Source organism: Myotis lucifugus, unplaced genomic scaffold, assembly GCF_000147115.1.
Source record: "Myotis lucifugus unplaced genomic scaffold, Myoluc2.0 scaffold_38, whole genome shotgun sequence".
Taxonomy (NCBI): Eukaryota; Metazoa; Chordata; class Mammalia; order Chiroptera; family Vespertilionidae; genus Myotis; species Myotis lucifugus.
In genome coordinates, this window is record NW_005871086.1 from 3,617,782 (window position 1) to 3,642,143 (window position 24,362).

The 24,362-nt window shown below is 41.9% G+C and overlaps 1 protein-coding gene across 1 annotated transcript in view; it reads left to right on the forward strand.

Annotated features, from left to right (window-relative positions):
- The window catches only part of FMN1 (formin 1), a 287,638-nt gene that overhangs the window by 13,444 nt on the left and 249,832 nt on the right, over positions 1 to 24,362 (forward strand).

Consider the following 24,362-nt stretch of genomic DNA (forward strand, 5'->3'; position numbering starts at 1 on the left):
CCAGCCTGGGTGAGGGGCTGATGGCTGTTTTCAGGCTGGCCACAGCCCCTGCAGGGTAGGGGTCCCTGCTGGGGTTCCTGGCCAGCCTGGGTGAGGGGCTGAGGGCCGTTTTCAGGCTGCCCACACCCCCTTCAGGGTGGGGGTCCCCACTGGGGTGCCTGGCCAGCCTGGGTGAGGGGCTGATGGCTGTTTTCAGACTGACCAAGCCCCCCCGGCGACCGAAGCTCCCAGCCTTTCCTTTTTTTGTGTTTTTTTGTTTGTTTGTTTTTATTCGCTCCAGCTCCGTGGCCATGGTGGCTGGAAGCAGGTATCTGGGGTTTATTTACCTTCTATAATTGAAACTTTGTTTCCTTGAGAGGAGGCAGCAGCCGGCCAGGAAGCTTAGCTTCCTCCATCATTGGGGCAACCAAGCCTCCTGCTTGCTCCAGCTCTGTGGCTGCCAGCTGCCATCTTGGTTGGGTTAATTTGCATATAGCACTCTGATTAGCTGGTGGGTGTGGCTTAAGGCATAGTGAAGGTACAGTCAATTTGCATGTTTGTCTTTTATTAGTGTAGATTTGAAAGTTAGTTTCTCAAGATCTGATCCCATTGAAATTATATTAAATTGAAGATCAGTATCAAGGGGCCTGAAAATAAGGTCTTCCCATCCAGCAACATCATTTATCTAACTGTTCAGAATTTCTTTTATGTTTTTCTGTAAAGTTGTATGATTTTCTTCTTATAGCTTGTACATATTTAAATTAATTTCTGCATATTTTATTATAAATGGGATTCATTTCCCATTTTACTTAGTTTAATTGCTTTTAATTGGTTTTGTTGGAGGCAACAGGAAAGGCACCAGGTGTATAACCAGTGGGGTCAGATCAAACCTCGGTTCAGCAACCTCGGTACTTGGGTTCTGGCTAGGAAAGAATTCAGAGCCAAGACCCAAAACTATAAGAAAACATTTATTTGGCAAATCACAGAGGTAGAAGTAATTCCTAGAAGAAATGGGCTTAGGAAACAAGTTATAGAGGTAAAGGAAGGACCCCTGGAGCTTGGGAGTTAGGAAGCTAATGGTAACATGCCTGGGGCAGGGAGGGGTGAGGGAAGGAAAGGGGAAAGGCATGAATGTGCTCCCAGGAGGGAGAGCTCACTGGGTCCTCCTTCCTAAGGGTTCTAAGGGTGGAGATTTTAGGATCTTTCCCAGGAGAAGATCTCAATAGAGTATTCAGTAGCTTTCTAGGTATGTCCTTTCAGAGTTGTGATCTCCATTGATTGGCCAGCACCAGGGGGTCATTATTCAATGCAGTTGGTCCTGAGGGCTGTGGCTGTTTTGTTGTTTATCTGGGCCTGGAGCTTAAATACAACAGAGGCCAAGATGTTATCTTTAGGGAGGAAAGGTCAGGGGGTCCAAATCAGCGATATAGAGGGGAGGAAAAGTCACCCTTGGGGTGAGGTCCCACCCAACACTTGATTGTCCACCCTGTTGACCTTCTGTACCTGGCCCATTGTCCTTGCTCTGCTCAAGTCTGTCTTGTTGGTATAACAAAGCGATTGATTTTCATGTTTTCTAATTCTGACTTTATACTCATATTAGTCCCACTAGTTTTTTAGTTGAGAGCCTTGGATTTTTGAAGGGAAGAGATAGACAAATCATAACAATTTATTTTATTTTTTTAATTGTAGTAAAATTTACATAACAGAAAACTTGCTATCTTAACCATTATCACTGCATTTATTCACTTTGCATATGTAGCACATATGGTTTATGTAATAGATGAATCAATGTTAGCCTTTTTTTTTTAAATCCACACTTGAGGATATATATTTTATTGGAGAGAGAGAGAGAGAGAGAGAGAGAGAGAGAGATCTGTATCCATATGCACCCTGACTGGGAATTGAAGCCTCCGATTTACCTGTGTGGGACGATGCTCTAACCGACTGAGCGACAGTGGCCAGGGCAAGTGTTAGCAATTTTAAAGTATAGGTCAGTAGTGTTAAGGATATTCATGGTGGGCAATGGATCTATAGAATTTTTGTGCTTGTAAGACTGAAACTATACTTGTGGAGAGGAGACTGTTCCATGAGGTGACTTCTGCAGGATCCATCAGCTAGATCCAGGCCAGAACAGAGATTGAGTCCTGTAAATCCCCTCAGAAACTGTCTGAGAGACCCCTCCCTTAAGCCCCAGGATGCTGGTTTCTGGAACAGGCCCTTGGCCTTCCCAGGGCAAGAATGCAAGGCATTTTCCCCTTATCCATCCTTCACAGTTCCATATAATTGTTTAGTGCTGGCCATGCAGCACGGAAGACTAAAACCATATAGTCTTGTCACTCAAGATGCGTCTAGTAAGTAAGTTCCCTTAATAAACTTTTGATGTAATGATGGAGTTGTCAGCCTCTTTCTTTGGTCTCTTGGCCTGGGAAGTTTTATGAACAATACCCATTTAACAACTTCCTATTTCTTCCCTTCCTTCAGACTCTGGCAACCACCATTCTACTTTGTTTCTATGCATTTGACTGGTTTAGGTACCCCATATACTTTAGGTGTCCCCTGATCTGTGGGAGATACTTTTCAAGGCCCCCAGTGGATGCCTTGAAATTGCAGATAGTACTGAACCTTATATAGACTATGTTTTTTCTTATACGTACATATCTGTGATACAGTTTAATTTATAAATTAGCACAGTAAGAGATCAACTATAGAAACTAATAATAGCCCTAACTGGTTTGGCTCAGTGGATAGAGCGTCGGCCTGCGGACTGAAGGGTCCCAAGTTCGATTCCGGTCAAGGGCATGTACCTTGGTTGTGGGCACATCCCCAGTAGCAGGTGTGCAGGAAGCAGCAGATCAATGTTCTCTCTCATCAATGTTTCTAACTCTCTATCCCTCTCCCTTCCTCTCTGTAAAAAATCAATAAAATATATTTTTTAAAAAACCAAAACTGCCGAAACCGGTTTGGCTCAGTGGATGAAGCGTCGGCCTGCGGACTGAAGGGTCCCGGGGTTCGATTCCGGTCAAGGGCATGTACCTGCGTTGCGGGCACATCCCCAGTGGGAGATGTGCAGGAGGCAGCTGATCGATGTTTCTAGCTCTCTGTCTCTCTCCCTTCCTCTCTGTGGAAAATCAATAAAATATATTTAAAACAAACAAACAAACAAACAAACAAAAAAACCCAAAACTAATAATAAAGTAAAACAATTATAACAATATGCTGTAATGAAGTTTTGTGAATGGCTTTGGGGTCATTATTAAGTAAAATAAGGGTTACATGAACACAAGCACTGCAATACTGAAAAGGTGAATATGCTGAAGGAATACGATGAAGGAATGCTTCATGTCCTGAGGGGGATGGGACTGGATGGCATGAGATTTCATTACTGTACTCAGAATGAAATACAGTTTAAAACTTACGAATTGTTTATTTCTGGAATTTTTCATTTTGTGTTTTCAGTCCTTGGTTGACCATGGGTAACTGAAACTGTGGAAATTGAAACCATACGTAAGGGGCAACCACTGGAATCATACAGTATTTGTCTATTTGTGACTGGTTTATTTCACTTAGCATAATATCCCCAAGATTCATTCATGTTGTAATGTGGCAGAGTCTCCTTTTTAAGGCTAAACAATATTCTGTTGTATGTATATTTGTTTATCTGTTTAAATGTCAATGGACACTTTGGTTGCTTCCACTTTTTGGCTATTGTGAGTAATGCTGCTATGAACATGGGTTTACATATATGTACACCATGAGACCCTACTTTCAATTCCTTTAGGTGTATGTCCAGAAGTGGGATGGCTAGATCATATGGTAACTCTGTTTTTTATTTTTTTGAGGAACCTCCATGCTGTTTTTCATAATGGTTGCACCACTTACATTCTCACCAACAGTTGCACACTGGTTCCAATTTCTCCACACCCTTGCCACCACTTGTTTTCTGCTATTTTTTTCTTTTTATCTTGTTTGTTTAATAGTAGACACTCTAATGGTATGAAGTAGTACTTCACTGTAGTTTTGATTTTTATTTCCCTAATGATAAGTGGTGTTAAGTGTCTTTTCATGTGCTTATTGGCCACTTGTGTATCTTCTTTGGAGAAATGTATACTCCAGTCTTTTGCCCATTTTTAATCAGGTTTCTAACATTAGAAAATAAAACAAATTGCTTTCTATTTTCTTACTAATCCTTTTCTACTGCCTGGGACCTCCGAAACAAAGCTAGAAAAGTAGTGAATTGTAGACATCCTTGTGTTATTCTTGCTTTTATAGGCTTTCTTCTAATGTTTTCCAGGTAAACATGTTGGTCAGAGATTTTTTGATCAATAACCTTTATCAAGTTAAGGAACATTCTTTACACTTGGAGTGCGGGAAATGAGTTAAGTCGGCTCGCGTGAATTGCGCGTACTCCGCGGGAGCCGTCTTTAACTCGGTTCATATAGATTTGCGGTGGAGTGCGGGAAACGTGTAAACTCGGGCCGATTGTAACTGCGTATTACCAAATATTTGTTTGTAATCCACCCTTTTGGTGGATGGAACAAAACCAAAAGACAGAGCCATCTTATATTTTGGCGGGAAATTCACCCGCACTCCAAGTGTTTATATACCTTGGCTTTTAAGTGTTGGCATCACAAAAAGTAATTTGAATGTAATGTATTAGGGTTATATTTATTGAAGTTACTGTGTGATTCATGTGATTTTCTTTAACCTGACTATCTAGTGATTACATTTTAGAGTTACTAGTGAAGAATCGTCTCTATATTTTTGAAATAGTCCTATTTTGTCATGATAAAATGCTGAATTGATTTACTGATTTCCTGGTCATTTTAAATAAGGAAAGGTCTTAGCCAAAAATAATGATTTTTGTGACTTCAAGGTAAGGGAAACAAAAGGAAATTATGGGGACATTTTCTATATTTTCAGTAGTAAAATATGCAGTGATTCCATAGCAGGGCACTAGAATGGTTTTCAGATCTGCCCTTTGTTATTCTGCCTTTTTTGGGGAGGAGGGGGTGTCACCCTTAATGTTAAGACTATTTCAGTATACCATCAACCAGGATAAGTAGAAGTGAACTTTGAAGAAAAAAAAAGGCTGCTATTGTGTGTTGAGCTGCATGGCAAGGCTAGGATTGGCTCCTAGGGGATTTCCCTTGACTTCGAGCACATGTTCTATCTTGTTTTGTAATCTCAGAAGTTGTAGGTAAATGGCTGTGACATCAGAGTTACTGATGCTCCTAGATCACATTTAACTCTTATTTAGTAACATCTAGCACATGATTAGTGTCTCATTTATTGATGTCATTAATGCTATTATTACAAATAATAATATACTTGTCTATTCATTTAGCATATATTTACTGAGCATCTACTATGTGAGATAGGTACTGGAATACAAAGGTAAATAAGACAAGATTCTTGCACCTCAAGCAGCTTATGGTTCTGTTTTGGGTTTGTTGGGGTGGTGGTCTTGGTAGTATAGGTAGGTGGTAGAGAGTAGGATAGGGGAGAGGTAAAATGTACACTAGTCAGGGCAATAAAACATCCTGATGCTGTAATGAAGAATGTGTGGCTTATAGAACACAAAGGAGAGCCTGGTCAATCCTGTCTAGAGGAACTAGGACAGGCCTCCCGAGCAGCCTTGGGAAACAGCAGGCTGGGTAATTGAGGTGGAGGCAAGGTAGACCAAACATGCAGAGGAAAGACAGAGTAGGGCCGGTGTGAAGAATTGCAAGTAGTTTATTATGATTGATAAGAGACCAGGGAAATGGTATGCAAAGGTTGTTAAAGCCCATCAACTTGGAGAAGGGCAGGTCTTTGGGGGAGAGAAATTATATACCATGCCATGCTAAGGACCTTAAGGTATCCAGTGGTTCTCAACCTTCCTAATGCCGCGACCCTTTAATACAGTTTCTCATGTTGTGGTGACCCCCAAGCATAAAATTATTTTCATTGCTGCTTCATAACTGTAATTTTGCTACTGTAAACAATATGTAATTATATATGTGTTTTCCGATGGTCTTAGGCGACCCCTGTGAAAGGGTCGTTTGACCTCCAAAGGGGTCTCGACCCACAGGTTGAGAACCGCTAGAAGTGCGGGGGAGCCATTGAAAGGTTTTGGGCAAGGAACTCACAGGACCAAATGTGGGTTTTGTAAGACTGCTCAAGAGGTATTGCGGTTGGTTGTGGATCTGGGAGAGAGGCCAGTGGCCGCTGTGGGGAAGTAGGAAGACCAGTTTGGAGTTCCTTGTGGTGGTCTCGGTGGTAGATTATAGAGACAATCAATGATTTCTATTTTCTTGTGAACAAGTACCTTAAAAAAAAAGTCTTTATTCATGATACTGGAATCTGAGTTAATTAGTATAAATCAGTAGATTCTTGGTTTTCATTTTAGGTGATGGCTTATACCTCTTGCTAAACATATTGCCAAGGCTATTAGAAGAATAAAATAAGATAATTTGAATTTAAACTCATTTCTTTGTCCAACCTGGAATGAATGTGGGACTTAATAATGATGTATATTAGTCTTCATTATGTTTATGGATTACCCAGTTTTGGATAAAATGTATGTTCAGCTCTAGGTCAATTTGCCTGAAATGAACTCACATAAGACCATTTGCCTAACAGCAGTTTACCTACATTGATATTATCAACAACATTTTTCTGTTTTTAACAGTAAGTAATGGTCATGCTTGCAACAATCAAACCAAACAACCACTGCCATTGCACCAGGGTCTCTCTCTCTGATGAGCCACATACAGTGGAACCTCAGTTCTCGAACTTAATTCATTCCAGAAGGCTGTTCAAGAAGCGATTTGTTTGAAAACTGAATCATTTTCCCCATTAGAAATATTGTAAATTGAATTAATCAGTTTCAGACCCACAAATAATTCCTTGTTTTAACCCTTGTTACATATAGTATATGACTAATGTACTGTTTTATCTATAAATAAACATTTATTTTTCTTAAATTTATCAGACCACCTCCTACTAGCCTTAAACAAACTCACTTTCAGCACTCATTTCAGAGGTGTCTTTAAGGAGGTCAGTATGCAGCATCTTGGCTTTTGCACATACCCATTGCCTCTGAAATGCTATCACTGGCTAACTGCTTTTTATTTATCCAAATCAGCAACAATTTTTCTACCTCTCCAGTTGCCTGTGATTGTTGTTTTGTGGGTGCTTTCACATCCTTAGCCAACATTAGCACTTTTTTTTCTTCTCTTTTGTTATATTTATATGTTTTGTTGAAAGTATTACAGATGACCCCCTTTTTTTACCATTGGCCTCCTCCAACCCACTCCTTGCCCCTCCCAGGCCTTCACCACACTATTGTCTGTGTCCATGGGCTATCATATATTTATATAAATCCCCTGTTAATCACCCCCCCTTACCCATCTTCTCACCCCCACCTTCCCTCTGATCTACATCTCTGTATCTATTTTATTCATCGCCAGCATTAGCACTCTTTTTTTATATATATTTTATTGATATTTTACAGAGAGGAAGGGAGAGGGATAGAGAGAAACATCGATCAGAGAGAAACATTGATCAGCTGCCTCCTGCACACCCCCTACTGGGGATGTGCCCGCAACCAAGGTACATGCCCTTGACCGGAATCGAACCTGGGACCTCTCAGTTCGCAGGCTGACGCTCTATCCACTGAGCCAAACCGGTCAGGGCAACATTAGCACTCTTGATATGGCCTCTTTATGTTTTAAAATTTTGCTAATCGTGGTTTTGGATTTCACTAGCAGCAAAAGCATTCTCTCCTTTTTTTTTTTTTTTTTTTTTTGCCTGAGAGATGCTTTTTGTCATGCTGAGGTATCAACATGGAAGTGTTGTCAGGTGGAGAACCAAACTCCCCACCCTCCACCCCCAACCCCCCACAACTGAGACATTTTTTCCCTTGAACTGAATAGTTCGAGTTGAGAGACATTCGAGAACCGAGGTTTGAATGTACTTTCTAAGGATATCAACTGCTACTTTCTAGCCAACAAAATCAATATCACACTTTTCAAACTTGGTAAGTTTTTTACCTCTGCCTAGTTATCTTTCAAATCCTACCCACCTTCTCCCCCAACCCCCCTCTAGTGTTGCTTCTTTTATAAAGCCTTTGGCTATCTGATCCTCTCCTGAGCTCTTCTGAATAGCTTGGCCACTAGGCACTGCCTATGACAGGTGTTTTATTGTTGAATTTTATTTAAATATTATATTGTTTAACATCTTATGTGTTTGCTTTATTACCCAAATTTAGTCTCAGTCTTCACTGGGGGAAATAATAATCTCAGGAGTCTGTTATAATTCAGATATCTAAAATGGGGTCTGGGAAGCTTTCTTTGATAAAGAAAGCACCAAAAAATCTGCCCATCCATTCCAATAAAAGATACATTTCCAAATCAGTGTTTTAAAAATTTTATTTATTCATTTATTTATTTTTTATTTTTTAGAGAGTAAGGGAGAGGGATAGAGAAATAGAAACACCAGTGAGAGGGAAACATCGATCGGCTACCTCCTGCACATCTCTTACTGGGGATTAGGCCCATAAACTAGGCATATGCCCTGACTGGGAAACGAACCAGTGACCTCTTGGTTCATGGTTTGATGCTCAACTACTGAGCCATATCAGCAGGGCTCCAATCAAATTTTAATGCTTGATAATTATAAAATTTTATGTGGTGTTTTCACAGGTTAGGTACTAATAAAAATCATAACTACTCAGTCCAGAATTAAACCTAAAACAAAAATTCGTGTGACCACAGAAAATTTTTAAAAATCAAATTATTTTTATATTTGTAGTGAATGGAAATTATGAGAGGGTAAGTAATAATGGGCATCCTAGCATAACGCTGTACTACTTTTGTATAAGTTCTGTGAAAAGTGACATTGAAATGTGTTAAAAGATGAAATGGAAGCATGTGAAATTTCCAAATGTTAAATCAGTTTGTTCAAAGTCTTTTTAAGCAGATAAGTTAAATGGCAAATCATGGCGTTATTAGATTCCATTAGCTACATTTAAAAGAATGTCATAGCCAACTAACATTGGGTGGGTGAAAAGAAGAAAGGGAGAAAAAGAAATGTGTATAGACATTGAATCATTAGCTAAAAGCTAAAAAATAATCTCTTATGTGTAATGATATCAAAAGATTGACAAGGTCATTATGTGTGAGTGAATACATATGTACATATTTAAAAATCTCTCTGGATGATACACAAGAAACTGGTAGCATTGCCTGTGGTGGGGAAGAACTGGGTAGTGGCACCAGCGGTGAGAGGGACGTTTTCATGTTTACCCTTTGTCATCTTTTGAATTTTGAACCACTGGGCTATTACATATTTTTAAAAATAAATTATATTTAAATTTAAGGTGAAATGTAAAAAAAAATTAAAAATAATAAGTAATGGTTTTGTTTTTAAGATATCAGTATTCATAAATTTCCAAGATTTTGTGCTTTGCAACTACTTAAACTTGTAATGAAAAATTTTAGATGTCAACTTAAAAGTGTGTGAGAAGTACATTATTTTTTAGAAAAATGTTTTGCATGAGCAAAAGAATTTGAAAAGCACTGTTCTAGTTTACTCTTTGAACACACTGCATCAGAGTCTCTTGTGATCATGTTAAAAATGTAAATTACTGTGTCCCACAGGGAATGATAATGTGCATGATAACAGCTGACATTTATATAGCTTTGTGCGCCAGAGCTAGTGAAAGTGCCAGGTTTATTTCTACAAAACGTGTCAATAATGTTTGTCTTTCCCCGAGGGCATAGCAAAGCTCCTTCCCGTGGCTTGCCGCCTGGTTTTCAGTGGCTATAACTGCAGCCTAAGGTTACAAAGGACACAGCCAATTCCCTCAAGCCTGAGCCTGCTCAGAACTTGCGTCCTCCCCTTCCCCTGCACCAGCCTGTGGAGCTGGTGGAGCCAGCCTGTCTTTGTGGGGTCTTAGAGAAGACACTTCTGGACTCTCTCCTTCAATCCTCCACAACTCCTTCCCCTCCTCACTCAAGCTCAGATCAGCTGTGGGCTGCTTGAGGGAGAGTGTCAGAACGTCCATGTCTGTACCAGGAACAAAGGGAGTCTGTCCTGTTGTGCTGTGCCTGGGGAACTGACCGGCTTCTGTCTGAGGCATGAGCTGGTCTTCCAAACATGAGCCTGGAGTCTGGGTCAGCAAGACAGGAGTGTGGCTTCTGCCTTACTTCATTTATGAAGTTTATTAAGGGTCAGAAATAAGTCTCTTGCTGCAGAGTTCAATGTTGTTTTAAAAAAATAGATGTGAATGGTAACAAGCCTGGTAGGATATCCTTCTATGTAATAAAAGGCTAATATGCAAATCGACCAAACAGTAGAACAACCGATCACTATGACATGCATTGACCACCAGGGGGCAGATACTCAATGCAGGAGCTGCCCCTTGGCGGTCAGTGCACTCCCACAGGGGGAGCGCCGCTGAGCCAGAAGCCGGACTCATGGCTGGCGAGTGCAGTGGTGGTGGCGGGAGCCTCTCCCACCTCTGCAGCAGTGCTAAGGATGTCCGACTGACATCCTAAGTCATCTGTTGGACATCCCCTGAGGGCTCCCAGACTGCGAGAGGGCACAGGCTGGACTGAGGGACACCCCCTGCCAGAGTGCATGAATTTCGTGCACCAGGCCTCTAGTATAGGATAAAAGGACAGAAGGAAATGCAGCAAAATACTAATAGCAGTTGTCTTAGAGAATTGGATTTTCCTCTGTTTCATAAATTATAGTTCCTAAACTGCTTTTACAGTTTACAAATCTTTTCAAAAATTAATTATCCTTTCTGAGAGGGAGGATAGTAGGCACTCATAAACAGTACAAATGGATACTCTGCCATTTATAAGAGGGTATTTCCATATCTCACTGTTAATAACCACAATGATGGATACTGTGTTTTACATCTGCCAAGCCCTATGGAAATGAACTAAAGGCTATACATGGCTTAAATAATTAAATTATAATCTTTATCATTATGCCACAAGATCAATAATTATCTATACTTTACTGAAGAGAATACTGCAACATAGAAAAGTTATATACTTTTCTTGCACTTTACAAAGCTAGTAAAGAGAGAAGCCAATATTTGAATCTTGGTAGTTTGCTCCCGAATCAATTAAACTTATAGAGATGTCAGGTCACACCTGCTGACACCATACCGTGTCCTTTCACAATAAATAAAGGGACAGTTTTAAGAACTAAATTGGGGATTCCCTTTGGAATTAATAGAAATAAATAAATGTTGGCTATAAAGTAATGTTGAATGGATAAAATCTTACAGTGTGTTCTTAAGTGGAATTGTGTGTGGAGGAAGTATTTCATGTAATAGGCACTCAACAATAATTTTATTTGAAATGCATACATTTATTTCAGAGTTGCCTGCGCATCTTCTACTTGCCAGGCTATGTTCTAGGCATTTGAATTATACCAGTGAATCAAGACAGAAAAAAGTTCTTGCCCTTCCAGGAACTTGCATTCTGTGGGGGCGAGGAAAAGGGTGATAGTGGTAAATATAGATGATAAAGAAATATAGTAAATAAATTGTATCGTGTCTTTATTAGATGGTGATAAATGCTATGGAAAAGAAAAGCCGGGTGAGAGGCATCGGGAATGTGGTGGAGGGGTTGGTTGCAGATTATTCATTTATTTATTTATTTTTATTTTTTTATCTTCACCCGAGGATATTTTGAGAAACACATCAATTGGTTGCCTCCTGCATGAGCCCCGACCAGGGCCCGGGCCTGGGAGGAGCCTGCAACCAAAGTATGTGCCCTTGACTGGAACTCAAACTTGGGACCCTTTGGTCTGCAGGCCAACACTCTATTCACTGAGCCAAACTGGCTAGGGCTGGTTGCAGTTTTAAATAGGGTGGTCAGGGTAGACTCATTGAGAAGGTGACAGTTGAACAGAGAATAAGAAAAGAAAAATAGATAAGGGAATGTGGGAGAAGGGAACAGCCAGTGTGAAGGCTCTAAGTACAGAGTGGGTGTGGCGTGGTCCATGTAACTGGACCAGAAAAGCAGTTAGCTAGAAGAGGAGGTTCCAGAAGTAATGTAGACCCAGAGGTTCTTAACCTGAGCTCTGAGGACCTCTAATGGGTCCAGGGATAGAATATAGGGGTCTATTAATTTGGATGGGGAAAATTTATCATCATTATTATTATTTAAAATATATTTCTGTTGGTTTCAGAGAGGACAGGAGAGGAGAGATAGAAAAACATCAACGATGAGAGAGAATTATTGATCGGCTGCCTCCTGCATGTCCCCCACTGGGGATCAAACCAGTAACCTGGGCATGTGCCCTTACCTGGAATCGAACTGCAACCTCCTGGTTCATAGGTCAACGTTCAACCACTGAGCCAGCCTGCTATTATTTTTAATAATAATATATAAATTACATCTAACTGAAATTTAACATTTCTCTCAGTTATGAATGTAGGCCAAAAAACCTCAGTAACTTAATAAAGTCTATGACCTTGTCAGAAGTCACAGATATTATCACATCATAGGTAGTGGTAGTGTTCATCACCATGTCACATTGAAATTATGTTAGTAGTTAGACCTGCCACTAGATCTTGTTATTTAATGTATTAAGAAGGGGGTACATGTGGTACTGTATCACATAAAAAATATTTTGACAGCTGAGTTGGTCTCCTCTACAATCTATTGTATTTTACTTTTATACATTTAAAAATATTATTTTGAGAAGGGATCAATAGACATTGCCAACTGCTATGGCACAAAAAGATGAATGAATCCCTGATGGGCAACATTGTAGGCCAATGCAGGATGTTGTTTGATGTTGGCCTTTGTGCTGAGAGTGAAATGGGGAGCTGTTAGGGAATTTGGACATGTTTATTCTTGTGTCTGGAAAAGCTCACTCTGGCTGCTGTTTACTAGAGGTTGGGGATGAGATGGCGGTGGGAAGGTGTGGGGTAGGTGGACCCAGGGTCATAGTTATTAGGAGATTATTATGGTGACCCAGGAAGAGATTGTACTTGCTCAAGACATGGTGGCTTGGACTATGGTTGTAACAATAGAGGCAGTAAAAAATAATCACATTCTGGATTTATTTTGGGAGTAGAACTGACATCGGAGGAAGTGGAGTTCTTGGGGTGCTGCGAGGAAAATAACTCCCTGAGACCCCCATAGTAGGATGGGGTTTTGTGGAAAACTTTATTAATGATGTAAAATTAAGGGGGTTCTTCTCTAAGGTCCCATCTCTATTTGTCTCGCCCTGGCAGAAGGCCAATCTTGTCTTCAGCAGGGCCAGAATTAAGGCCACTTCCCAGAATTTCTGCCATATTAAAGTCCAGCCCAGCCCAGCAACTAGCTAGCTTAGCTTGTGTTCCCAGCTGCATCCTTGTGTGTGAGGTCCAGAGAGCCATGGGCCATGGGGCTGCTTAAGGCCACATGGCTATGGAGAGAGAACAGGAAAGTGCATGGAAGAGTGTGGATCATGGAGCAAGAGAGAGAAAGAGCAAGAGAGCGGGAACTGTTTGTCTAGGGATTAACTTTCCAAGATTTTGTGTATTTCTGATGGGGTCCACCCCCTAACCCAGCAGTTCTCAACCTGTGGGTTGTGACCCCTTTGGCAGTCGAGCAACCCTTTCACAGGGGTTGCCTAAGGCCATCCTGCATATCAGATATTTACATTACAATTCATAACAGTAGCAACATTACAGTTATGAAGTAGCAACAAAAATAATTTTATGGTTGGGTCACAACATGAGGAACTGTATTTAAAGGGCCAGAAGGTTGAGAACCACTGCGGGCCTAATCAATCCATTGTTCCCCAGGCTAGACTAATAAGCAAGCACGTTCCCTACATCACCCCGACTTCACTGCTCATGTGCCCATGTCCCCTTTTGCTCCATCCTTTTCCCCAGTGATCTGCAGGGAATGGACCGGTGGTTCCCTGGAGAGCATGATGCTGTAACTTCCTGGTGAAGCTGTCCAGATGGCCATGCTTACAATGTCTGACTTTGCTTTCTTTCCTTTATTAATATTAACTAGCTAATTACAGTGATAAGAGTCGATCAGGATTTCCTGATAGATTGGATGTGGGGGAGAACAGTCAGGGATAACATCTAGCACGGGTGTAGGACCACAATCAGGCATTATTTCTGGTCTGTGAAACTTGAGGTGTGATTTGACTTGCACAAGAAATGTTAGCAGGCACTTGGGTATATGAGTGTGGAGTTAGGGAAGAGGGCCTCTCAGCTGTAGATATACATTGGGGAGTCATTTATTTGCACATATAAAAGTTGGTTTTCAAACCTCTGAGTCTGGATGAAATGCTGAGTATAGACGGAGAAGAGGAACCAGGACTGACCCTGGGGAACTCCAAGAGGAAGAGATTGAGGTGAAGAGGAGGCAGCAGCCAAACAAACTGAGAAAGAGCATCCAGTGAGGTAGCAGGAAAACCAAGAGATTGTGGAGTCCTGGATTCTACGTTAAAGAGGTGCATCTAGGAGGGAGGGACTGTGTCAAATGGTAGAGCAGGTAAAATAAGAACTGAGAATCAACCATTGAATTTATTATTTATTTTTGTTAATCCTCACCAAAATATTTTTTTTTCCATTGATTTTTAGAGAGAGTGGAAGGGAGAGAGAGAGAGACAGAAACATTGATGTGAGAGAGATACAGCAATTGGTTGCCTCCCAAACTTGTCCCGATGAGGACTGGGGATTGAACTTGCAACCCAGGCACATGCCCTTGACCAGGGATTGAACCTATGACCCTTCGGTGCCAGGAGCAACTTTCTAATCATTGAGCCACACTGGCCAGGGCTGACCATTGAATTTAGATGCGGGAAGTATATTGGAGGATACTGGTGGAGGGGGGTGGGGCAAAAGTCTAATTTGGAATGACTTAAAGAGAGAATGACAGTTGGAGACAGTATGTGGACAACTGTTTTTGAGAAATTTTATTGCAAAGGAACTAAATTGGGGTAGTAGCTAGTGGGGCAAGTGGGATCAAAAGAAAGGTTCATTTGCCCTCACTTCCTTCTACTCTCTAAAAATCAATGGGAAAAAATAGATTCATTTTGTTCTAATTAAGATGGGAAAAGTGTTACTATTTTTTATGCCAGAGACAAGGTTGCAGTAGAAAGGGGAAATTTGATGTAGGAAGAAGGGAGACTACCTGGACTGATCTCTTTAAGACTGTGAGTAGCATGGAGATGTTGTGGACTGGCAGAGGGGTGGGCTTTGATTGGAGGATGGAAAGTCATCTCTGGTAATAGATTCAAGGGTGGAGAACATGGATATCCATGCTGGGTGGTGGGCAGATGTGGAAGTTCTTCTGGCTGTTTCAGTTTTATCAGTGGAGTAGTAAGCAAAGCTATCAGTTAAGAATGAAGATGAAACAATAATAATAGTAATAACAGCTGAAAATAAACAGGGTGTCCCCCCAAAATGTATATATATTTTAATAGCTGATAGCTCAATTTTGAAAATGAAATGTATTTTAATAAACACTGCCTTTATAATTATTCAAAGTATGTGTATACATTTTTGGGGGACACCCTATATATTATATACCTACTAGAGGCCCAGTGCATGATTAAATCGTGCACATGTAGGGTCCCCTAGCCTGCCATCAGGGCCATGTCTGCCGTCCCACCAAGCCTCCCACACTCCGCCAACGCTGCGGGTGCCCGAGGATGGGGGTGGGGTGGGGGGAGGGGTCACGAGGTGCTCCAGCACCTCCTGGTGACTGGTTGTTTGGTTGTTCTGCCCTTGTGGCGTCAAGACCACAGGCCTTTTATGATATAGATATGCAAGGTATTGCTCTAAGCACTGTACAAATAATAGATCTCAGTTTTACAACAACCTTGTTAGGTAGGAATCATCATTATTGCCATTTACAGATGAGGAAACAGGGACACAGGAGGTGAACAATCACAGCCCAGACCCCACTGTGTGTAAGTGGCAGAGCTAGGATTCGAACCAGGCCTCCTGGGTCCAGAGTCTGCTCTCAATCATGATGATACCAATTGCCAAATTCACCTTCTAAAACAGGGGTAGGGAATGACTCGAAATTCATTAAATCTAGGAGCTTTTTTTAACATATGTTTTATTGATTTTTTACAGAGAGGAAGGGAGAGGGATAGAGAGTTAGAAACATCGATGAGAAACATCAATCAGCTGCCTCCTGCACACGCCCCACTGGGGATGTGCCCGCAACCAAGGTACATGCCCTTGACTGGAATCGAATCTGGGACCCTTCAGTCCGCAGGCCGATGCTCTATCCACTGAGCCAAACTGGTTAGGGCAGGAGCTTTTTTCATAGCAACATAAATTTATCTTAAGTGAATTATATTAAGCAAATGATGTTATAAGTATCCAAATGGCCCTTGGCAGAAAAACGTTTCCCCACCCCTGCTCTAAAAGGTAATAACTGTTCCTCTTAACCAGTGACCCTCTGTGTCCTACAAAATGGAATACTCTAGTGCAGTGGTTCTCAACCTTCTGGCCCTTTAAATACAGTTTCTCATGTTGTGACTCAACCATAATATTATTTTCGTTGCTACTTCATAACTGTAAGGTTGCTACTGTTATGAATCGTAATGTAAATATCTGATATGCAGGATGGTCTTAAGCGACTCCTGTGAAAGGGTCGTTCGACTGCCAACGGGGTCGCAACCCACAGGTTGAGAACCGCTGCTCTAGTGCCTACCTCCGAGGATTAGAGAAAGTAAAGTAAACTGCTTAGCACAATGCCTGGTTCATAGAAGATATTCAATAAATGTTAATGCTAACAATAATTCTAACTGCAATAATTTTTTGTTGTTGATTATGTTGACAGTTCATGATTTACTGCTTTTTAGACAACACTGGATTTCTTGATTTAAAATTGTTTTCCAAATAGAGGAACAAAATAGTATGTTATGCTTTATTAATATTTCTTTAATGACTGGCAGGGTTGAACATTTGTTCGTATGTTTATAGGACATGGAAACAGTGACACTGACTTTGTGTTTGTGTGATATCTGTTACCACAGTAACTAAGGCAGTGAGCTGTAAAGGGAGTGTGTGGTTTTCATGAGCCCGGCCCCAGCTTACGCCTTATGAGAGCCAGAGGTTGGAGCAGCCTGAGGCGGTATGATCTGAGGGCTGGATGCATCTGGTGCTCGTTCCGCTGTGGCTTCTTTATTGTGGCAGCTGTGACTGTGGCTCCAGGAGTCGCCTCCGTGAAGTGTGGCGCGTGATGACAACTGGAAGAAGGGGAGGAGTAAACGTGGCTACAGATGCATGAGTAGAGTAATGGCCACGTGGAAAACACCTGTGCATGTTTGGGGATGAGTTGGTGCCTGGAGCAGTGAATTTCAGGAAACCACTAATTGGGGCGGGTCCTCTGGAGAGGACAGGCTGAGTCAGACCCGGTCCAGGGAATGTGAGTCCGTCAGGAAGTCCATGTCCTCAGGCTGCGCCAGCAGCAGGCACTCCACATGCCAGCTCCTTCCTGCAGGGGATGAGGAAAGCGTAGGTCGTAGGTCGGTGTATCAGGATGTTTGTTGTCCTCTAGAATGAGTATTTATTGAGCTGGGATAGTATGGTGCAATGGTGCAGACATTTCTATAGCCAAGCTTTCTGGGTTCAAATCTGGCCTGTGTTCCTTATCTGTGTGAGCATGGGAAAGTACTTCACTTCTCACTTCTGTGTCTTGGTTTCTTTTTCTTTTTTTAAAAAAATATATTTTTATTGATTTCAGAGAGGAAGGAAGAGGGAGAGAGAGAGAAACATCAATGATGAGAATCATTGATTGGCTGTGTCCTGCACGCCCCCCACTGGAGACCCAGCCTGCAACCCAGGCATATGCCCCTGACCGGAATCGAACCTGCAACCCTTCAGTCCGCAGGCCGGCGCTCTATCCACTGAGCCAAGCCGGCTAGGGCGTGTCCTGGTTTCTTATCTCTAATATGGGGTGGCAATAACAACACTTCCCACATAAAATTCTTACGAGAATTCAATGAGTTAATAACGTATTTTATCTAACGTACGATGCACATTTTCCGCATTTGAAATTCTGGTATGTTTTACATTTTAGAATTAGAATTATTTTCTTATAAATAAAGAATATACATATAAATACTCATGCATCTTAGGATTCATGGTGTTCTGTATTTGAGGAAATATGTTATTCGTAAAGCATTAAACATGACTTGGTAATGGAAAATGCTACTGTTAGCTACCATTTACCGGGCTTTATAATCACAACCAGATCCTAAAGGCCCCACTAAACCTGAAAGGATTCATTTATTGCAAGCCCCATATCCTTGTACTGTGAGAGTTCTGTAAAGCAAAACAAAACCCCAAATAAGAAGCCAGAAGATATATCCACAAAGAGTCACATGAACTTTTGGTCCTTTGGGGCCTCAGGGCTGTATTGTGTGACTTTCTAGGTTACCTTTCCTTATTTCCCTTCATTGACCTCCCAGGCCCGGCCACACCCTCTGCTTTCCTATCAGACCAATGGGTCACCTATTTCAAATCCTGGCCTCTCCTCCCTTCCTGTGCTATTCTTTTCCCTTGCAGTCAGCTAATGCTCTGTCCACATCCTAGACCTTATACTTACTCAAGAGAGCTTTAACTTTGAAGTGATAAGTTATAGCACCCAGTTTCTGTCCACCATTCTATCATTCCAGCTTTCTCCCCGAGTTCTCCGAAAACACATCCCTTTTCTCCCTCAGGGGCTTGACTCCAAGCATCTTTCTCCAAGGCTACCAACCGTTCTGTCTTCATGTCCTTATGACGTTGATTCTGTCTGTGATCTATGTATCCCTTCCGGAACATTCTTCATGATGCTCTTCCTTTCTTTACCCCATCACCCCCCATAGCAGCCACCTGACAAAGCCCCGGCCCTGCAGATATCCAAACATCTGTCCCCTATCTATATCTGAACTGAAGACGCTATTGGAGAAAATGACACAACTGTCCAGGATCTGCCGCTGTGACTTTTGGTCTCTAATTCCAAGTGGGCCCTGCACACTGCCCTCCCCCCAACCCCATCCCCCACCCCGACCCTAATATGTGTTCCTAGCCTGTACTGTTGTTCAGTTTGCAGCAGCTGCTTTTTCAAATCATGTTCTGCTGCTTCAGAACTTCTAGTTCTTTTCCTGTCTGAACATTTGACCTCACTTAAAAGCTGTAAAGAGGCTGCAAAGTATGGTGGGAAGTGGATTGGAAGTGGTCAGGACACCTGCATGCTGTGAAACAGTCATGTGACCTTTTTTTTTCTCTTGTGTTTCCCCTGGGTGCTGGTCAGAGATTCTCTATGCTGTAAAGCAGTTACTAGTAAGTCATTTTATTTGGGTATTAGTTTCTGCCTGTGTTCTTTGAGGGAGGGGTGCTGGACTAAGTGACTTCTGAGACTCTATCTTTAAGGTTCTGTGATTTTATGATTTAAGTTTTATATATGTTTTTTTCAAACCAGCTTTCATCTTCAGATAGACTCTAGAGCAGTGGTCGGCAAACTGCGGCCCCTTGAGTGTGGCTCTTCCACAAAATACCACGTGCGGGTGCGCACATACAGTGCGATTGAAACTTTGGCCACACTCAAGGGGCCAAAGAGCCGCATGTGGCTCGCGAGCCGCAGTTTGCCGACCACTGCTCTAGAGACTAGTGCTGATAATGCTATTTCTTAAGTAAAGCAGGAACGGTCTCACTTATCATAGGAACCTGTAAGGCACGTTACCTTTTGATATGACAAACCGATTCTCTTTCTATTTTATTATTTTTGAACTAGTGAAATGACTTCTTATGGTTTGGCCGATCATTTATTTTATCAATAGGAAGGAGGAGAGACGTAAGAGTGTCTGGTTTCCGTAATAGTTAGGCTTTGCCTTGAACCTCAGCCTGGGGCTTCTAAGGAAGAAGGACATGCTTCCGGACCAGGTTCTACTGCAAAGGGTGGGGGGTGGGGAGCAGGGCCTGGAGCTTTGCTGCCAGACCAAACCGAACGTCTCTATGAAACGAGCTGATACCCTTCACATGCTGCCAGAGGCCACCATTTCTAAAACGATAATCTGGCTGGTTATGTTGGGGGTTTTCTGGTAAAATGGGATTTCCTCAAAGAGCTTGCCATTTTTCTTTATTTTCCCCATCTGAAGTCCCTTTTATATATTCCCAGTATTTGAACATAATTTCTGGATTCTGAAATTTTAGAGAAACTGCGGTGGGGCAAGAAGAACCTAGTTCCTGCGTACAGTGGGGCCTTGACTTACGAGTGTCCCGACTAACGATACCAGCTGTCTCTCTGCAGATTTTTTGCATTGAGTTGATAGAGTAATTTGAGTTAACGAGCTCCTTAACGAGCTTGGTCTCGGAACGAATTAAACTCGTAAGTCAAGGCCCCACTGTATAAGCTCTTGGCTCAATGCAGTTAGCCTTTGTGGCCTCGTCAGCGTGGGCAGAGCAGAGCTTGGAGTTAACGAATGGAGGAGCAGGCTTTTTACAACCCGGGCAAATGCATCACTTTCCACCTCGCAGACATCGTTGTTTGAGGATAACACGGATGCTTGGCTGTACGTCAGAATCACCGGGAGGGCTAAAAACCCCAGTGCCTGGCGTGCATCTCACACCCATTAAATCTGTCTCTGGGCTGGGGTCCATGCGTAGTTTTTAAGCCTCGCCAGGTGATTCTAATATGTAACCAAGGTTGAGAAGCACTGAATAAAGCCTTTATAGGGGAGGATTAAATTGGTTGGCTGGTGGAGAAGTCTTGGCTTTCAGAAGTGAGCTATTGTGTCTCCAGTTGAACTGCAGCTGCTTTTGACTTTCGTAACACAGTAGCAAGATCCGAGGTGGCCAGCTGCATAGGACTGATTTTTCAGAAGTGTTTTTACAGCCTTTGAGTAGCAGCTGTGTTTCACCTGTGAGTGAGGGTACACTTCTTTCCTATGCTCTGTCAGGGGTGTTCCTCCCTCTGTACCGGGATGGAAAGTGGGAGATGTGTACATTTGGGAGAGGTGTGTTGTTTCCATTTCATTTGGTGCCTTATTCTTTCTGTTCATTTGGAAAACTAGATAATCGACTTCCTCATAGCTGTTTCCGTGAGAAATTATCTACCAAAAAAAAAAATCAGATTACATGGGGGGAAATAAAGCTAAAACTACCATGGTAAAACTAAAACATCAGATTTTAGAGAAGACATTAAACTGAAATGTGTAGAAGCAGTATTTTGGGGATGACTGTTTCAGTCTGTGTGCACACAGTCTTCAGTTTCTATAAGTTGAAGTGGCCTGTTGTACAGTTTCCACTGAGAGTGCTAAGAGATCTTAGAGTACGGTTGCCAGATAAAATACAGGATGTCCAGTTAAATGTGCACCTCAGATAAATAACGAATAATTACTTAGTATAAGTACATCCCCTATACTGCATGAAGCCTACTTATACTAAAGACGTATCTGTTGTTTATCTGAAGTTCACATTTAACTGAGCATCCTGTAACTTTATTTTCTGAATCTGGCAAACCTGTGGAGGTTGGACCAGAGGGCCAGAGAAATGTCCATTTTTTCTGAGCTGGATCTCCTTGATGCGGCCTTACCTCTCACCATGTTCCTACAGAGAAGCTACTAAGCTTTCCATCTCAAATGCTCGCTGTGCTGGCTTCCCTATAGGTGTAATAGGCCTTCTCATCTTGGTATTAGGATTGAGAAATGGCAGATTTAAAAATACACACACACACACACACACACACACACCCCAATTCTTAAATTCTGATTGGTATAAGTAATGTGAGTTAAGACTTTACAGTTACATGGCTTTCCATCCCAAACTCTCACTTTTTTTGTTATTTTTCCTTCTATGTCTAATAGCTCTTCTTATCTTTGATGAGAAGAGATTTGAAAATAGCCACAAAAGTCAGTTCTTAAATTCTGCATGGCAGAAGTAATGCAGGTAAGACCTTATACTTAATAGGCACCAAGCCCAGTGGCAGGTGCAATATGCTTTCATTTGGAGTACTTTTCCACCATGTGGGAGACACAAGTGTCCTGTCTCCCTTAGAAACCTGTGCAAGTGGCCTGGCCTCCTGGGTACTTGTCTGGCCTGGTTTACTAGAAAATTCCACTCTCATTCGAGTGAAAGCTGGCTGGCTTTCACCTGCCTCTCCAGAGACTGCCCTTCACCCCCCTCACCCCCACCCCACCCCAAGTTCATTTTCTCGGCGTCAAATAAAGGGCCCTGTCAGTTACTGAGTCAACGCACCTTCTACAGAGCAGGGAACTTCTCCCAAAGTTTTCAGTCAAGGCAACTAATGCTTATATGCTTTGTTTTCTTTTCCTTTTTTCTGTTTTGTTTTTTATTAGGATTTTATATATCCATTCTGTTGGAGGTAGATAATTTGCCTCACTAACTATAAAGCTAAACCTAGTCTTGTGTAAAAAAGTCTATATGTGAAATTTTGGACACGTCATTACCATTTATAGAAGAGAATCCTGAATACTTTCAAACTAATAGAAAAATACCAAAGTGAATGTACACTTGTATATTAGCCATCTACATTTAAATAGTTTGCCATATTTTCTTCAGACTTTTGAAGCCAGTGGCCGAGGCCCCCCTTCTAAATCCCTCTCAATCCAGTTTCTCTGCTTGTCTCCCCAGAGATAGCCACTTTCCCAAGGTTTGTGTGGGGGTCACCACCAGGCAGAACTTGGGGTGATGCCATTCACAACCAACCTATGTGGCCCTAGACCAGCCGTGGGCAAACTACGGCCTGTGGGCCGGATCCGGCCCGTTTGAAATGAATAAAACTAAAAAAAAAAAAAAAGACCGTACCCTTTTATGTAATGATGTTTACTTTGAATTTATATTAGTTCACACAAACACTCCATCCATGCTTTTGTTCCGGCCCTCCGGTCCAGTTTAAGAACCCATTGTGGCCCTCGAGTCAAAAAGTTTGCCCACCCCTGCCCTAGACAATGCATAGCACGGGGTTCCTAAACCCTGTACAAATGGTATTGTTGCAGGAGGACTGGGTGGGTGGAATCCTCCGTTGGAGTGGGAGCGGGGTTCTTGGAGTTCCGCTGGAATAAGAATTTGTGAAGGCCCCATGGGAGGATGAGATGTTGTAGAAAGCTCTATTTGTGTGGGATTATATCCCTCGGGTTCAAAAGTCCCATGTCCCTTAAACCAGTCCTGAAGAAGGTGCAGCTGGGCGTTTGGTAGAGCTAAAAGCAGGGCCAGTGTCCAGAGTTTCCATTCCAGAGTGGAGTCGAGTCCGATGTAGCCTCAGGCTAGATTTAGTCCATTTGTCCATTGTGTGGGTCCCACGTGGCCCTGAGCCATGTGGGCAAGTGCAGGGGAGCGCGCCCCCTGCAACCGGAGTCCCAAGAGAGCAAGAGGGCCAAGAGCGCAAAAGAGAGAACTGTCTTTGTTCGGGAGTTAAGGATCTCAGATTCCAGGCCCTTGCCATGGCCACGCCTTTTCTGGCCACTGACTCCCTCCCAGGTGTGACTGACAGGTAAGCATCTCCCCATGTCACCCAGACTTACTGGGCATGTGTCTGTTGACCAGTCCCTTCCCCCGGTGACCTGTGGGGAACAGACTTGGAGAATGTTACTGCAGCTTCCTGGCAACGCTGTATAGATGCATGCCTGTATTATCTACTCTCCCCTTTGCTCCCTTCCTGTTAAATAGTAACCAGGTTATTATAATGGTATCAGGATCACCATTTAAATTTTGACAATCATATTGTAAATAATACCAGTTTGTCTCTTCCTTTCCAGTTTTTACATCTCATTTCTCTTCGTATTGCATTGTTCCAGACTTGTAGTATATAGGAAAATAAGAGTGATGGTGGGCATTCTTAATCTTGTTTCCTGAAGTTTCACTATTACATTTGAAGTTTGCTGAAAATTTTTGATCGATAGTTGTGGATCTGAATTCCTTCTATTCTAAGTTAGCTAAGAGTTGTTTTTTAAATATCAAGAATGAGTGTTGAGCTTTATCAAGACATTTTTCTTTATCATTTTGTATCATTTGGAGATATAATGGTTTTCCTCTCTTAGTATATTAATATGGTATATACCACTGATACAATTTTCAGATAATATGTATCAAATCTTGCATTCTTAGAATAAACTCTGCATAGTTGTATGGTTTGTTTACTTTCACAAACTTCTGATTTAGATTTGCTAGTTTTCGTTTTTTCTCATTTTCAGTCTATCCTTTTATTGTTTTTGAAATCACATTATAGAAAAAGAACATCATCTGTATGATAATATTACTTTGAAATATTTTTTTGACAGACAACTGTTTAGTTTTTATTTCATAATCATAAACTTAACTCTGCAATACAGCTAGACTGGGTAAGGGTAAGGAAATTATGGGACCCAATGAACCATGGCAAGAGCACAAAGATTATAGGGCA